Genomic DNA, 16808 nt, shown 5'->3' with positions numbered 1-16808 from the left:
GCGTAGAGCAAAACAAAACAGAAACGAAACGAACAACCGAGGCGGAGGCAGACGTGGCAACACCGCAGTGTTTAGATTTGATTGAACGTATAAGAATGTTGTATATGAATAGGAACCGAGGGGGAAAGGGACGAACGCAGTGCGAGCGAGACGCCCTATCTCAATTACCTCGTGAGATTGTTGAATAAATTTACATTCAGTTGATTGAAATAATAATGAAATTGCTACGGCATACTCCGTAGGATCGCGCGCGTTATTTAAATTAATAATAAAATAATAATTTTGTATATCGCTCATGAGCCCGCCCGATTCTATGATAATTAGGTACTTTATATGTTTCTTTTGTTTGAATAATGCAAACGAAATGAATCAACTGTCTGCCATCGCATATACGTTCTTTCGAGTTATTGTTTCACTCGATTTGGTATTTCTTGTGTGTGATTTTAATGCGATATTGCGTGCGTCTGTAGGGCGTACTACTAATGAACACATTATCATTTGTTTTAAATGTATATTGAGTTTTTGAACCCATATTCTTTGCAAAAACCATTTAGAAACGGTCATAAATATAATATCTAAGAAGATTTTTTAATTCATTTATGATATTGCATGTGGCGGCGTAACTAGACTTAATATATTTTTTGTAAAAAGCTATCATACGCCGTTATAAAAATCCTTGTATTTAATTACTCATTCTATCCATTCTCAACAAAATAAGCCGATTAATCGACTCAGCTTCCGTTGTTTCATTCGCATCGTTAATAATCGTTATTCCCGCAAACCGAGCAATCGAATGCATCTCACATTTCAACATCGCACTTATTAATACGCCCAAGAAATATTCCGCAAAACATCAATAAGCTATCGACTTTCATCGACTAAACGAAACTAAAAGTATTCGGTCCAGATTGGCTTGCACTCGTAATGGAATATTGATAAATTTTCAACTCTATTCCTATTAGCACAAGATTTAACGTAGGTACGAACGGTAACTAGCATTTGTTTATAAAACTAGAGCATCAGACATCAAAGGGATCGCAGTCTTCAATTTTTCTTTCTTCCCTTTCAGAGGTGATTCCTATTGAAGAGACGCTTCTTGCATTGAACTCTCGCATTTAATATCGTTTGTAGCACCGATCATTAGAGGAAATAGAATTCTTCATTTCTCGGCTGCATCGCAAATGGTGTAAGTAGGTACATATTATCAATTTTGCGCCCCTTTAAAAAGTATGGGGACGTCAAATTGACACCTTTGTGGATTGTAATTTACAGGGGCGCGGTCGGAAAAGTTTTGTCCTTACTAATAAAATAATCAAATTGTGGGTTTTTACAAACTTGCAAACAACCGGGACTTGGATCAATCAAGTAATTAGTGTACTTATTAATTTCATGTAGCTGCAAAATTAAAGTTGTTGGAATGGAAAATAAGTTTTAAAAATTTTCGACGTTCATGGAAAATTTGCAGCGCTTGTTCTATTTCGTATAAGGTAAAATATTAACTTTAGGACCACCACGGCAGGTGGGCATCACAAAATCTTGTCTTTAAAGGCTGCTCGACTAAGTTCGGCGCTATCAATTATGTTAAATAATACACAGGCAAAATACAATGTTAAGAGGGTTTATAACGCCTCAATCAGCAATTACGACCTAGCGAAGTTAACTTGATTAAGTAGCGGTCTAGACTACACTAAATACTTGTTCGCTATATCCAAGTTATGTCTACAGTTTAACCCGAAGGACTTTTTAACTCATCTTGATTAGCTTTCACAATCTTAGAAATCTCTAAGATGAACAACAAAACTATCGAAGGATCTTGAGAACTCAAACTCAACTTGATTTGAGCCGTTAAATCCAAGATCGGATAACAACCCCAAAGCTGATAAGATATATCGCACACAACGTGTCAACCCGCATCCTTGACCTGACCCAAGAAGGGTCGTATCGTGAACTATCCAAATGGAAAAATCGGATCCTGTGTCGTGTGATGCGGCCAGCATACTCGGGCCTGCGGGCGGGGCGAGCGCTCTTGGTGCGCGAGGTCACCGTAAGACGGCGGTGACCCTGACCTAGCTCAAGTACCAGCGGGTCACGTGCGCAAGTAACTGCGGTCATTCACCTTGAGACGGGCGGCGGGAGCGGATCACTGGGCGATCCGAGATTGTCTGTTTGCGACTTTGTATGGGGAAAAGGAGAGGTTTGATGAAAAGTGCCGATAGATGGCGCTAGCAGACGTGTTTGTTTGTCTCGAAGCGCTGGTAGGGCAGAAAATAATCAAGACTCCATAAGCATTTGACGTTTTCCTTGCTAACTGTTATTAATTAGACAAAAAAAAAATTTTTAATTATCGCCTTGAGCGTTTAAGACTGTTCTTATAGTAAACATCTTTATAAATAAGGACAAAACACGGTGATAAGTTTATAAATTTTTTAGAAGTCCGAACTGTCATAGAAAGAATAATTCGCACGCGTTTTTCAAAGTGTAGTAAAACCACCCTTTCTTTTTCCTTTGCTCTACCAAGTAGCCGAATTCCATTTTAATCAACGTAAAAAGGTGCCAGGACAGTATTCGCATTTATAATATTGGTACTTTTGATTTATTTAACCTACAAAGGTTCAATGGCTCTATATTGCAAAATTTACAATAGGTACAATAATTTGAGTAAAGCGTTAACCACTAACATTGCTGAGAATAAATAATTTTATCAATGTAGCTACGTGTAGCATGAAAATCATTTGTTTTTGATAAATTGACCTGCTAATAAAGTAATTATCTGCTTACGAGTACAGTAACACCAGTCACAACAATCCCGGCTTATACAGGGTGTAAAGCAAATAATGTACCGAATTAAACTATGCCTGTTTTGCATTAAATGTATGGACGACTACATGAATACTGTGGCGTCTTGTGAATAGACGGTGTACTCGTCATCATCATCATCATTTCAGCCATAGGACGTCCACTGCTGAACATAGGCCTCCCCCAATGATTTCCATGTTGATCGATTAGTAGCGGCCTGCGTCCAGCGCCTTCCTGCTACCTTTATGATGTCATTGATCCACCTTGTAAGTGGACGTCACACGCTGCGTTTTCCAGTACGCGGCCTCTGCGTACTATGTGCCCTGCCCATTGCTACTTCAGCTTGCTAATTCATAATCCTTTTAATAAAATCGGCTACTTATGATATTTTATCTCAATTTGGAGTATATTTTAGCTTCAAATAGGTACGTCAAAAGAGTTTAATTTGGATTTGGTGCTGGTAGAGACGCTCAAAATAGAAAGATATTTTTTTGACAACGAGAAACTGAACAGAGATTGCACAAATCAATAAATAGTGACATACAGATAAATCCCAAACTGTCAGATGTAACTGACCACCGAAACGTAACGATTTCGTAGTGCGTCACAAATCTCGTCAATGCCCCAATGTTTTATCACGCCCGGTTTTATATCGCACGTGGACACCCGGTATCGCGCGGACCGGCCCGTGACGCGGCCGAACAACAAAATAATCAACGGGTAAAAGTCGCCTATCAACGATCGGCAACAGGTGGCCGTGATTTGATAGATGTTGCTGCAAACTACGCCGATATTATCGTAAACGTGTGCGTTTATTATTTTATCGGTATTCACTCGCGGGCGAGCTTTTTTTGTCGGTTCGGTTGGATGCTGCGTTGCTCGTTTTTTCAGATTACATTGAATTCACCAGTGACAGATTATGCTAATAAGAATTACTCATCTTCCTGATACTTTTAATAAGTATGTTTTAGAGAAGAACAAAACTTTGATCTCTGATAGGAACAACAACTGGCTACTACCTATCATTACTCATTTATTAGTAGCAGTACTTACTTATCATCCGTCAATCCATTAAAATACACATAAAAAAGATGTGTTCCCGTTCAGTTATGATATGAAAACTGATGTTCAAGTGTTATCAACAAAAACGATCGGTTTGACGCAAAAAGCATATCGATAATTTTTATTGTCATAACGAATTACAGAAAATTTAAGGCTATATCTTTTCATTGCTACAAAAGGTGAATGACATTCGAAATTAAACGAGAAACCTATTAACAATAATTACACTTGCGGACGCGAAAAGTGGACGCGAAACGGGTATTCTTCGCCGGTTGTCAGTTGTTTCTTAGGGCCGTAACAGACGTGGAGATTTTAGCAACGGCAATCGGTAATTTACGCCTTCAATACAGAATGAAGCTGAAAACTCGATTTAATTTCAAGGCAAGGCATTTGATTAAAACATTTAAGAGCAATCACAAGACGAAATTTATGACTGATATTGAATGAGTATTATAATAACTGTGCGTCAGACGATTTTCAGTTGCCAAATCGGCAATAATTGAGTCTTATAAATACGTGAATTTGTCGGTAGGAATCGCCAAAACAGGTTGCGTAATCGTTTAATAATCGCTAAAAGCAGCCCGTCTGCAACAACCCTTACCGAGAAGCATCCGAATAAACGAATAAATTGATTACAAGTCACCCCACAAACGTGTCTGATGATACAACAATGTAATTGCAAGTAATTTTACCGCTACAATGTAAGGTGGTTGGCATTTAAAAATGGCGTATTTATCATACTCGTATGAAATGTCAACATTTTTAGACGAGCCACGGAACTGTTTTTGTTCGGGTAGCGCCATAAAAATATTATATTTAACATCAATTAAGTACAGAGTCATATTATAATTTTTACATTACGTCGTTTAAGTTCTATCGCCACGTAAGTCATTTTTAGAAACTTTTCAGGAGATTGGACGAAAAGACGCGTCTTTCGATTCTCTAGCGAATGGTATCAAAATGGCAAAACCGCCAAAAAATGACTTACGTGGTGATAGAACTTGAACGACGATTACAACTTTAAACCAATATTTCATTGCACGATTTTCACTTTCGAATACCTTCAACTTTAAAGGAAATTGGCCCTAATGCTAAAAGCTGTAAGCTTTAATAATGCAAGTGCGATCGGAATCTTTTACAGATGGTTTTCCCGGCCACCCATCTGGGTCAAGGTGACCCACCCACTCGTTTCCATACACTTATTCGCTAACGGATAACCCAAAGTGCCAGGACGTTTGAAACGTATCCGCTCCTGTTATCTCAATTGTCGGATGTTAGATAAAATATGTTGGCGAACGCATAAGGTTGTAAACGCCATTGATAATGCAGTTTGTGTGATGGATACATAAGTAGAATTAGGAAACTCTTCCTTATTGACATAATTATAAAATGTACATTAATTAAAAGAGTTATCAAACATAAGAAGCTACGACAGCGATAAGTTCCGATAACTATTTCAATTACTTTATTGTTCCCATCATTTACTTCTAATTTATTATTTAAAATACGCGGCAAGTTCTAATGACCATAATTTAAAAAAAAAAATCTGTTCCTTATAATATTTTCTTCTCTACATTTGAGGGCATTCTCTACATTCAACTGCAGGGCATTCTTCTACAAACAAGCAAATGCCCTGCAGTTCCAAACTTAAAATGTTCCAATTGTAACACCTTTTTTTGGCGAGATTAAATACTTACCGATTTCCACAAACAAACATTCCAACTGACCGTAAGGTCACATATTACCAAGTGTACAGTATTTCCTTTGTCACTTGATTGTGTCGTCGTTAGAGATTCACTGAATTTAGATTAACTTGTATTAAAAATTAATTACGTTGTTTTGGTAAACAGAGCAATAAATAACCTCACTTTTTGAATGTCTCCGTTTGACAGATCAATGCGTTACGTTTCATTCTTTTAGTAAAAAAAAAGTGTATAACAAAATTAAATGTCCAATACTACATTTTTATAAAACTTAATATTTAGGCTCTTTAATTTAAATTCTAGCTATTTACAGTATTTTCCCCAATGTTTATATTAAAATAACATTATAATGTATCTTGATTGATCATGGATTCGGAACGTTCTAGAAATTTGACATATTCTGAGTGAAACGAAACACGCAGGTGACGTTCAGAAACTTGCTTGTTTGTTATTTTTTTTTCTTCCTAAAGTTTAATTATTTAATTAAATTTAAATGAGAGAAGCAGTATTGTGAGTTCTCATATCGAAATTATTCAATAAGAGGCTAGTTAACACAAGTAGCATTTATTGAAAGTAAAGATAAAAATTATACAAAACTGCTTGATATTGTGATTTGCTGGAGTGACAAGTTTTCGAACGAAGATCTGAGTCACGGGTGATGACCGGCGCTTTTTGGAGTGTCCTTGCTTTTGCTCTGCTGGCCGCGGTCGTGAACAGAAGTTTTGTAGTGTGTGTTGTGGCATTCTGAGTCGGCCCTAAATGTGCCCTTTCCCAACTCAAACGGGCAAGGCACGCATTATTATTGTGGTCGAGATAAGGGAATTCCGGTTGGACACCGAAATCCCGCTGTTCGCCGATTTTGTGGACTCACTGCCACGTGCTGGAGTTGGTTCTATTACTGTTGAAGATTGTGTGTGGTTGGGCAGTGCTCGGTGGCGAGCCTCTGCGCTGTCTGCTGTTGCTGTCTGTTGTTGCTGATGTTGCCTCCATAGCAGGAGGTGTATGGTACCGGCTGTCCTGTTTGGCACCGGTTATAAGGTGTTTGGCACCGGCTGTCCCGCAGTGCCAGACGCTTGCTGCGCCCGACGGGTGCGGAGGGGGTTGAGCCGAGTGGTGGTGACTAGCGCGCTAATCCCGTATTATTAAGTATTTTTAATCCATACCAACCAAACGGCCCAACGACCCATCCCTTTTTTTTTCTTTTTAAATTTTTTGTGTCTCACCCACAATAAATTGTTGTCAATTTAAATATCTATTTTTTTATTTTGCTCCGGCAAAAATTTCTTATTTACACAATAAACAAATTAACAAACTAACATTCTAAATCGTTTATTTCGCACCGTATTTGCACATCACTAACAACGTGGCGACCTAAATTGCACTGTGCATAAATTATTAAATACGTTCAGTTTAAAGAACTGACGACTGGAATTGAATTCGTAATCGCGTAGCCCGTAAGACAGACTGCCGGTGTTTTTAAACACAATATAAGGCAACAATTTAAATAATTTATATTTTTTAATCTTAAGACTAAAAAATGTCGTCTGATCATCGATTTTAGACGACAAAATAATGTTTAGACTTATCGACTTATCCTCAATCGATTAAATGCCTCGATAAAACAGTATAATGGCGCGCATCCTAGATTAGTCCAAGATTGGTCGCATGTTTCAAAAACAGCATGAAACTTTTTGCACGAACCGTCGCTCGTGACAAACCGCCACGTATGACAATGTCACATAAGCCAATTCAACAAAAGGAAACCACTTAGCCCCCGGTGTGGGTATGTGGACAATACGCGGCCTGACCGCGGCGATACGGGCCCAGTTCCGCGGAAGTGGGGATATCCGACGCGCGCCTTACGAACAGTTTCCTTACGCCGGCCCTGGCTAGGGCTGACACTACTGAATTTGGGAATATACTTCAATTTACCGAATATTTTTTTGACATTAGAAAAGACTTATTTAAATAAATTTCCATGCTAGAGAGCCTGATGCAGAACTAAGTACTGGCCATTGCTAAAATGATGTAAATAAATATACACATACATTTTTTCAATGCACAGATCCAGTTGCACGTAGTAAAATTTTATTATTAATTGTCGAGCCAGACTCGACATGCGAATTGCATCCTATTTCTATAACACCGTAGACTACCCTTTCAACGTTTTTAAACCAATCAGTGTCAAGTTTGGATATAATTGAATGATTCCAAATCCGGCGCGCGCCCAGTGGTTTAAAAGCCTACCTGAATCGGAAAAAACTCCGATTTGCTTAATCCGTCTCTCTTACTGATAGCATTATCGCGTGTAAAGTGAGAGAGGTAGAGAACCATGTGTGAATGTTTTTTTTAGGATTGAACCCTCCGCTTGACTATCTATTTCGACAACTCATAATGGGCTCATTCGAGTCTACCTATTCTCGTCACATCCACTTTGAAAGTCAGTTAGTTGCCATGATTAAATAATCGAGTTGGCGAGCATCGCGACGTTACTCGATTTTTATTTATCAGATATTCAGGGATCGGCTCTCCACATTATTAGTGAAGTGGATTGATAGATTGTTTCCGATTAGGGAGTTAAAAATGCAAAGCGAAAAGGACTTTAATTCATGAGCGGTTAAAAAAATCCTGATTCCTGATGTATGCTATAATGTTAAGAAGTGTATTTTTTAAAAGTATTTTGAAAGAATTGAAAGGAATTTTGAGACCTAATTTAGTTAGTTGTAATGATTAAAATTTATTTTAGTAGCAACAACAAACAATGTACTTACCTACATTACGAGAAATCATTTAGTTCTCTTTTGTTCTTTCTAGTTTGTAAGAAAACCATAATAAAGAAGGTAATTATGATGTCAAGTATGAGAATTAAAAATAATCCTCCAAGTGACATCCCTAGAATGACATTAGCCGCTGAAATATTGTGGCAAATTGGTCGATTTAAATTATAATGTAAGGAAGTGTATCCGTATTGCTTTAAGTAGCTGCATCAATTTAGCATTTCATTTGCAACCTGGTTGTCTCCTCCATTTAATTACTTTATGCTTGCTTGTTTTTTGTTTCCGCAAGTTGTCTGCTCATTTTCAGTTTTATATCTCTTATTCATTTGGCACGTTGACGGAGATATTGTTTCTGTTTTCTTTTGGAATTTCTGAGTGCAAACGAAACCTTGACTTTATATTTTTATAACATTCATAATATAAATAATGGAAATTAATATTTATTATTGAAGAGATAGAGACGGAGTCACTTGTTTATCATTTCTCTGTTTAGTCTCTATGCAAGAAAACATTTGTGTATTAAAAAAAAAATATGGGTTTTCTTATTTTGACTTTTTCTAAAAGGTGCAAATGTGATCTGTGATAAAACTAATTTAGCCTCTGCGGGCACTAAATTTGTTTTTTTTTAACGATAAAAAGCTCTCAATAAAATGCAAAGTGTTCTCAAACATTGGACCGGAGCACCGGGCGATAATGAAAGCGGGTTGCAATTTGCTTATTCATATACATACTTAGACGGTTAAAAAAACTTTTTATTGAGTTACAGACAAGCCTAACAAAACAGGGGCTAAGCAAGGTTTGAGAAGCGCTGACTCAGAACCGAACACCGAGATGCCACTGGATATTGTTGAGAATATTGCGTGTTTACATTGTTGCAGCAGAAACGTTACTTTATTAGAAAATTAACAAACAATGCCACGAAGAGAAAATCTTTCAACTAACACTTGGCAGGCGACAAAAACATCGAATGTAAATAAAAACTGATCATTATACTCGGTCTGGTGGCTTAGGTAATGAAATGAATAAATAATAAATATTTTTAGTTGTCTATCCGGCCGTCGTTCGCGGGACTGTTGTGTCTCTGTCGCTCGCTGCGGGAGTGAGCGGGATAGTGCGGCAAAAACTTGCACGGCCAGCGGTCTAGGCGTGACGGTGTATTTTAACACCCACCACACTTTGCCGGTTTAATCCAGTTTGTGGGAAAACGCAACTTTTCCTCGATTAATTCTTAGGCGGATTTATTTTTAGGTTTGCTTAGTTTGAGCCACTTGCTAGCTTAAGCCCACGCAAATGTTGTTTACTGCGTTGGTGTATCTGTTTTGTGGAAAATTTGTTCTGTTACGTAGAATGTATTAGGAAAATAGAAGTGACGACGGCCACCTGAACTATATTTATTGTTGCAACTTTAGCAGTAGTTGCAGATTTGCATCTCCCTAGGGGAAAATTATTTTGTGAGATGAACCACGAGCATAAAACCTTTCACTTAATATGTATGTCAGTTTTCATGTAGCTTATTTGCAACAAAATCTAGGCATATCACAAAAAAGGTAAAAACAAAACTTAGCCGGTAGGCCTATACAAAAAAGAAAGATCCAATACCGCATTGACTTGTGACTTTTCGCGCGCTTTTCCTGCGACATCGAGAGAGATAGAAGCATAACATAGATATGACTGTTACCTTTTTTCTCAACTGCATTTGAATTTTGGACGCAATCAATACTTGCGATTTCTTTTGAAGAGAATACTCGACGGCTCTCCACTAGATGCGGATACAATTGGGGAGAGGCAGGGGTCCGTGTATGCTTTTGAGCTATGACTAACTTAGTAAACTTAAAGGCATTTTTTTTTAGAACCTGCTTTAAATTTTCAAAAATTACGATGGAGTTTCATTCGAAACATAGATTTGAGAAAATGTAAAGAACTGGTAATTTAATTATAATAATAAACCTTATCGCCATCTAGTTTTTTGGTCACAGCTCTACCACTACCACAATAGCTGTGATCATCATCATGATCTTCATTAATTGGCAGCTTAGATAAATACTTTTAAGATATTGATGTCACGCTTTAAGCGACCTGTACGAATTAGAATGCAATAGCCAAGCTCGGGCAGCGTTTTTTAATTTTATGTGATAACTTGTGATTCATTTGACCGCCGTAAAAATTTCAAGAGTGATTGTGTCAACAAACCTAAACCTTGGTACCTACTGACTAAAAAGGCTGAATCCCAAACGCATGCCGCTACACAATGATAAGTGCCAAATCCGTACATCCAGTTTTCGTGTCACTCTAAAATCTAAGGGTGTAAAGCATCTAACGGTGGGCAAGCGTTGACGCCTCCGTCACTCTTCCACCGAAAACCACTTGGATGGAGCGTCAAGCACACCCCCCAGGGGGGTCCCCCCATCTCACCCCGGCCCGTTCGAAAAAAGGCGATGCACCTCGAACTGTTCTTTTTGTGTCCAGAATCGATCGTTTCGCCAAAGGAGCGAATTTTTATCTGTCCTGCTATACGGCCTGCAAGACCTAATTGGGAGCCTGGACATCCGATTAGAAAAAGATTTTTGAGGTACATATTGGTGTTAATTAGTGTTGTGGCTGCATCAAAAGGCCACTCCATCCGCTTTGAATGTCGAGGTGACGAGATTGAGACTTAGATTGGGTTGTTCAACACTAGCGATCTTGTTACCTAATGATGGACTTGTTGACACTTGACGTGTCATTAATTTACTCTCACAAAAAAAAATACTCGCGATTCAAGTATCAGAGCTTAAGAGATTGGTACACGATAGGTTATGGAACTTTCTTTTAATAAAAAAAACCTTCTTTATAATTAACGAATGATGATTAATCTTGCACAATTTAAAAGAAACGCCCACATTTTATGGGTTTAATCGCCAAATAACCGTTTTAAAATCTGATTTTAAAAGTACATTCCTTCATACCGGTTCCTCAAAGGTAATGCTATGCACCCCGGCGTAGCTTTGATGTAACCGGCTCTTAACCTAACTTTAACATTTCCGCAAATCTATGCACCCTCAGCTATGGTCTAACTCAATCTTTGATATTTAAAACGATACAATTTTTCAGAAAAAACTAGGACCGGTCGGCCGTTATGATATTCACGACTTCTCACCGTAAAAGGGAAGAGTGTCTTTATGAATATTGATTCATACCAAAATGGATATGTTGCAAAAATGATACTTTGTAATAAGGTAAAGCACTGAGCTGTTGAACTCTTGAATCGGTAGAAAAGCGTCTACTATCACTCAAGTAGAATTATACTAATCCTTCGTGGAATCACACTAAAGACTGAACACGTTTTTGGACTTTTCTTTTGTACGAGTTCTGTAGTTGTGGAATTAAAAACTTACTTTTGATAAGAATTATTCTTGTTTCCTTATACTTTTCATTCCCTAAAACTTACTGGATTGCTTCGATGTCATACCGCAAAAATAAGTTTGATCGCTTACCTGAAACAAAAATGGAAAAGGTTATTAGAGTTCATATATTACAAAACGGTGAACGTTGTAAAGATACAGAAAGAATTATTGTAACATTCGATACACTCGTACATAATTCGATTTCGTTTGAGTTAATTTTGAAATACATATTTACAATACTTTCTTTTTTAAGGGACAGGAGGCAAACGATCAGACGTATCGTACTTAAATCAATATAATGGTATAAATGCCCAGTGCATTACTAATACATCTAAAAATTATTAGTAGGCAGACATTCCTAAATTTTTGCTTTCATAGCTAAAAATCTATTGCATAAAATTCTTAAAATGCCGGTCGGTTCAGACTAATTATTTTCGCTTGTCCATTTGAATTAAAAAGCTAAACGTGCTTTGTATTACACGACAATGCATTTTTGAAGTTTTGCACCAACCACAGGAGGTGCCTGGATGCGAGCGGCGCAGGACCGGTCTTTGTGGAAATCCTTGGGGGAGGCCTTTGTCCAGCAGTGGACGTCTTTCGGCTGAAACGAACGAACGAACGAACCAACCACAGAACATAAAATGGCTTTGAGTTCACAAACAAACTAAAACAGAGCTTTATTTCGAATTATTAAGCTCAAAGAGTTTTTATTCAATGTCGTTTCATGTCTTTTTTCATTCCTCGTACCAATACTGATAGGAGCGATCATTAAAAACACATCGAAACACTGCAATATGGTGGAATGGTTAGAATAAATAAACTGTTTAAACATTACTTGGGATATTAACATAAGTCAATTAAGTTTTTTTTTGTATTCTCTTTCGCGGAAATGTAGAGCTGATTTCTTTGATTCTTATTTATTGTAATTGCTTTTTCAATTTTTGCTTTTATGAGACATGTTGTAATATTGTATTGCTATTGTTTATTTTTAAAATAAAAATACTCTAATAGATAGAGTTCATTGAGAATTGATAGTTTTGAAAGGAATATGGACATTATTTCGATTAGATTAGGTATTAACGCAAATGGTGCTTTTGGAGCAAATAACACTAGACGATCGCATAATGAAGTTATATTAATACAAACACGATAAGTATTTCTCCAATCAATTAATCCAAAGTCGAGAACACAAACACTCTGCATTAGTCAATTAACAGAATTAATGAGCAAAATCAGCTCCATACCGTCGAGCAGAAAACAAAAAGTTGAATTTTCTCCAGATAAGATACATCTAAAATGAGATTAGAAATCATTTTTGCTTGTACTGTAACGTTATCGCGAAACGATATTTAATACATGAGCTGTTAGATGCGTTTAGATGCGCCCGCGCATACAACAAAGTCGTTTACTTTATTGTGCTGTCATAAAAATAGCTCGGAGTCAACGGCGGAAGGGGACATCGCGTGTGGATTAGACCGGACGCCGTTGCACCGCACCGTGCGAGCTAGCAAACATTCGGCGCGGCGGCGAACGTTCAGAACGCTTACGTTAAATATTTATTAGTTTTCAACGGTAAATTGACAATATTTTAATAATAAATATCCTATGCCAAAACGTACATTTACTTACACCATCCATAGTGTATTTTTGAATAACACATGAATGTTCAATTGCTATTATTTCATGTAGTTCTATAAATACAAATTGCTTTAACTGTATTAAGATAGAGTTTACACCCACAATTATCTGCTATCTCCTATCTAGACTTCTTTGTAATAACTTTAACAGTTTTATTAGTTTATTCGTACAGCTGGCATTATTGTGCTTATTTTGTTTTAATACCAAGAATGTACACATTGTATTTATAAGTTCAATAAGTAATTCATTTTTCCGGTTTTCGACGCGGTCTGACAGACGGCCAGCGTGGTTACGAGAAAAATAACTTTAATATCGATAAAAATTTAGAAATCAACCGTTTAGCTACCATATATTTTGTGGCAAAAAGTTACTTCTTTAGAAACTTGACGAAACAATAACACATCCCCGCTATAAATCTATCGCACAATAGCTACAATGTAATAAATTGGATAATTAGCAACACTGTTGCGTTCCGCCGCCTACATAATTATTTATTAATGCCGATTGTATCATGCACTCTGTATAAAATAATTATAATCGATAAAAAATATCGAGTCAATTATGCGTTGATGCAAGGCTATAATAGTATTAATATTGCCTGGGCGACTTTCTCATGGAGTTTTTATTTAAATCGTTCTTTACGTTAAGAAAACTTGAGAAGATAAATGCTCGCGATTGTCTCTTAATTATGAGTCTGACGGTACTAGCGATTAAGGTTGCTATTTGCATGATTTTATAAGAATGCAGCCAACGAGTGAATGTTAGCCAGCTTTGGGCAAAATTGTATCTGACTTATGATTGAATACATCAATCATGATTGATGATTGAAAACACCAACCGTGTGATAACTGCTGATTATTTATTTTATCTTTTTTCATGGGGACTAGTAAATTAATTGATTTTAATCGTAATTAAGAAAAAAATTGAAAATTTAGTGTAACTTGTAGTCTGAAGAAGACAGGAACTCTTTTGATTGGACCTAAGTAGTAGCAGCTATGTAAATGTATGTACGAGTACAACAGTGGCTCATTAAATTTTGCATATGCTTAGGCTATGTAATGAACATTGTGTCATATTTACCTAAATCATTACTTGTGTTATATTTATATGTAATATGTAATAATCTATTTCATAATGTATTTCATGGAGAAATTTTGCAGTGTCAATAAGTGTTATTTCTATCAGAAAACTTCTAAGTGTTACCATACCGACCTTTTCACAAAGAAGAATAACAGACCGAACAATAAACGGTTAGCATTCTGTACTCATCAATTTGTTGTGTTTTATTAATCTTTTTGTATTGGAGAGAACCAGGGTTGGATCAAAAAAGGGTAACATCTCGCACAATCCATATGTACAAACGAAAGCAGACTACAGATTTTTATTGCGAAATAGCACCTTATTTATAGGTATATAAGATGGGTGAGTTTATCTTGATATGCCGCCGTCCGTACCAGGGCACCCCACAATCCTGTGCGCTAACTTAACACAGGTTACCGTATAGTTATAATACAGCAACTTAATCATGCCTTTAGTAAGGGAGACCGAGGTGAGTCGTAACAGAGGACTGTTGTGACATTGTCGATTTTTTGGAACTTATTAACTACTAACGAGCTCGTAACAGTGCGAATTTCTTAGATCAAGTCTCGAGCTAACAAATGCGTGTTGTTGCGAGCTCGCTAAAGTTAATAGGTTTCCAAATATTAACAATAATCACAACTCTCCTCTGTTACAACTCACCTCGGTCTCACCTACTAGTTCAATTTGACCGGTTTCATAAAAGCGTTAGTTAATTAAGTAATGACGTCGGTAAACGTTCCTATTTCTTTTATTCCTTTAATTTAGCGAATGCGCCTGTTTAAGGGAGTAGATGAGCTTAATTGTGAAGTAGGTACCTACTCGATGGCATTTGAAACAATTCCATTGAGTGCACAAATACAAGAAATTATTAGGGCTCCATAAGTGGACTAAGGTCAGGTAGTACCTTAATGGCAGCTAAAGAGGGATAAATGTTACGATCTAAAAATAATTGTGACAGTTATGACGGTCCGATGCGATATTCTTCCATGACCAACACACAGTTATTCCCAATAGCTCGTATTTTTTAGAATAACCCAGTTGTAAATTGCCTCTACCGTCAGTTTCAAGGATATTGTTATTATTACACGTCCTTGTTGTTGCCACTGGGGAGACTCTAGTTAAAGTGCATCCATGCAGGAGTTCTATTAGTTTTTGTAGCTACAAACGGACAAAATAATTTCGTTACAATCTTCCGGCAGCATCTCTTGGACATTTTAAAATTCAATATCCGTGTTGCAGCCTGTGCGAGGGCAGCTGAGATTTTTTATAAAAAAACCCTAGTTGCCACCGGAGGAGACGTAGGTGGCGGGGGCTACTGGGAATATGCAAATCAGATCAGAGCACGTCAATGTATCAAAATTTTCTTGTACTTGCACTATTTTATTTCTATTTTTTTACCTAAAACAGAGAAGCTCCTGCATATTACTTGAAAGTTATAATCAGCTTGAAGAAGTTGGAAGCTAGCTTCACCCGGAATCCATAGAGGAACAGGATCTGACCTCCAACTGCCGGAATGCAACATTGTTGTTTAACATTGTTGTTATGTCGACAGTCTTAGGTAAGATGGTGGTAGCTAACTAGGTGAACTTACAAGCCTTACCACCAAACCGAGAAAACATTTTTCCCCTACAGGAAATCGAACACGGCACCTCTGTGTCTCTGACAGGTGGTCTACTAGACCACATAGACGTTACTCGCGTGTCATTTGTTCCACACAGATCTACACGCATACATAATCACGTCACGGTAGTGATAGCTGTATTATTAATAATTATAATCTTAGCCACAAGACATAAGGCGCATCTTTCTCAAAACATATTGATCGCTCGCTGACAATAGTCGCGTTTTCTCTACATTGTGTACTCCGCTAATTTTCTATTGGAATAATATTTATTCATGCATGCCGCCCCACTTTGTGTGCATATTTTAAAATATAATATCAGCTGCGCAGTAACAGTTTGTTGCAATAACTACAGCCCGGGGAAAGCGGCCAGGCAGACGATAACACAGGCAACGGGACTATTCCCACCTCTCTTTCCCACCACTGCAACTCCTGTGTATCCAGGATCTACAGATTGACCGCCAATAAAAACCCAACCAGTGAAGGTCAAGTTTTTCTGATAACACAGGCAGGCCGGCAGGGAGTGGAGGCCACGTACCGGAAAGCGCAGCGTAGGACGTCCACCCGCAAGGTGAACCGACGACCTCATTAAGGTAGCGGGAAGGCGCTGGATGCAGGCTGCCACCAACCGGCCATTGTGGAAATCATTGGGGGAGGCCTATGTTCAGCAGTGGACGTCCTGTGGCTGAAATGATGATGATGATGAGACGATAACAAGTTTGACGAATCGCATAAGTAATTTAAAAAA

The 16808-nt window shown here is 37.6% G+C and overlaps 1 protein-coding gene and 1 long non-coding RNA gene across 2 annotated transcripts in view; one reads left to right on the top strand and one right to left on the bottom strand.

Moving 5' to 3' along the window:
* The window catches only part of LOC135087018 (protein bric-a-brac 1-like), a 348820-nt gene that overhangs the window by 80948 nt on the left and 251064 nt on the right, over positions 1-16808 (bottom strand). The gene's annotated exons all lie outside the window — the stretch shown is intronic.
* Positions 6528-6810, top strand: LOC135086949 (uncharacterized). Its single transcript, XR_010260646.1, has 2 exons — positions 6528-6559; positions 6600-6810. It is a non-coding gene; the product is annotated as an uncharacterized LOC135086949 (long non-coding RNA).

The sequence above is a fragment of the Ostrinia nubilalis genome, chromosome Z (genome assembly GCF_963855985.1).
Source record: "Ostrinia nubilalis chromosome Z, ilOstNubi1.1, whole genome shotgun sequence".
Lineage (NCBI taxonomy): Eukaryota > Metazoa > Arthropoda > Insecta > Lepidoptera > Crambidae > Ostrinia > Ostrinia nubilalis.
This window is presented reverse-complemented; position numbering and strand designations above follow the sequence as displayed.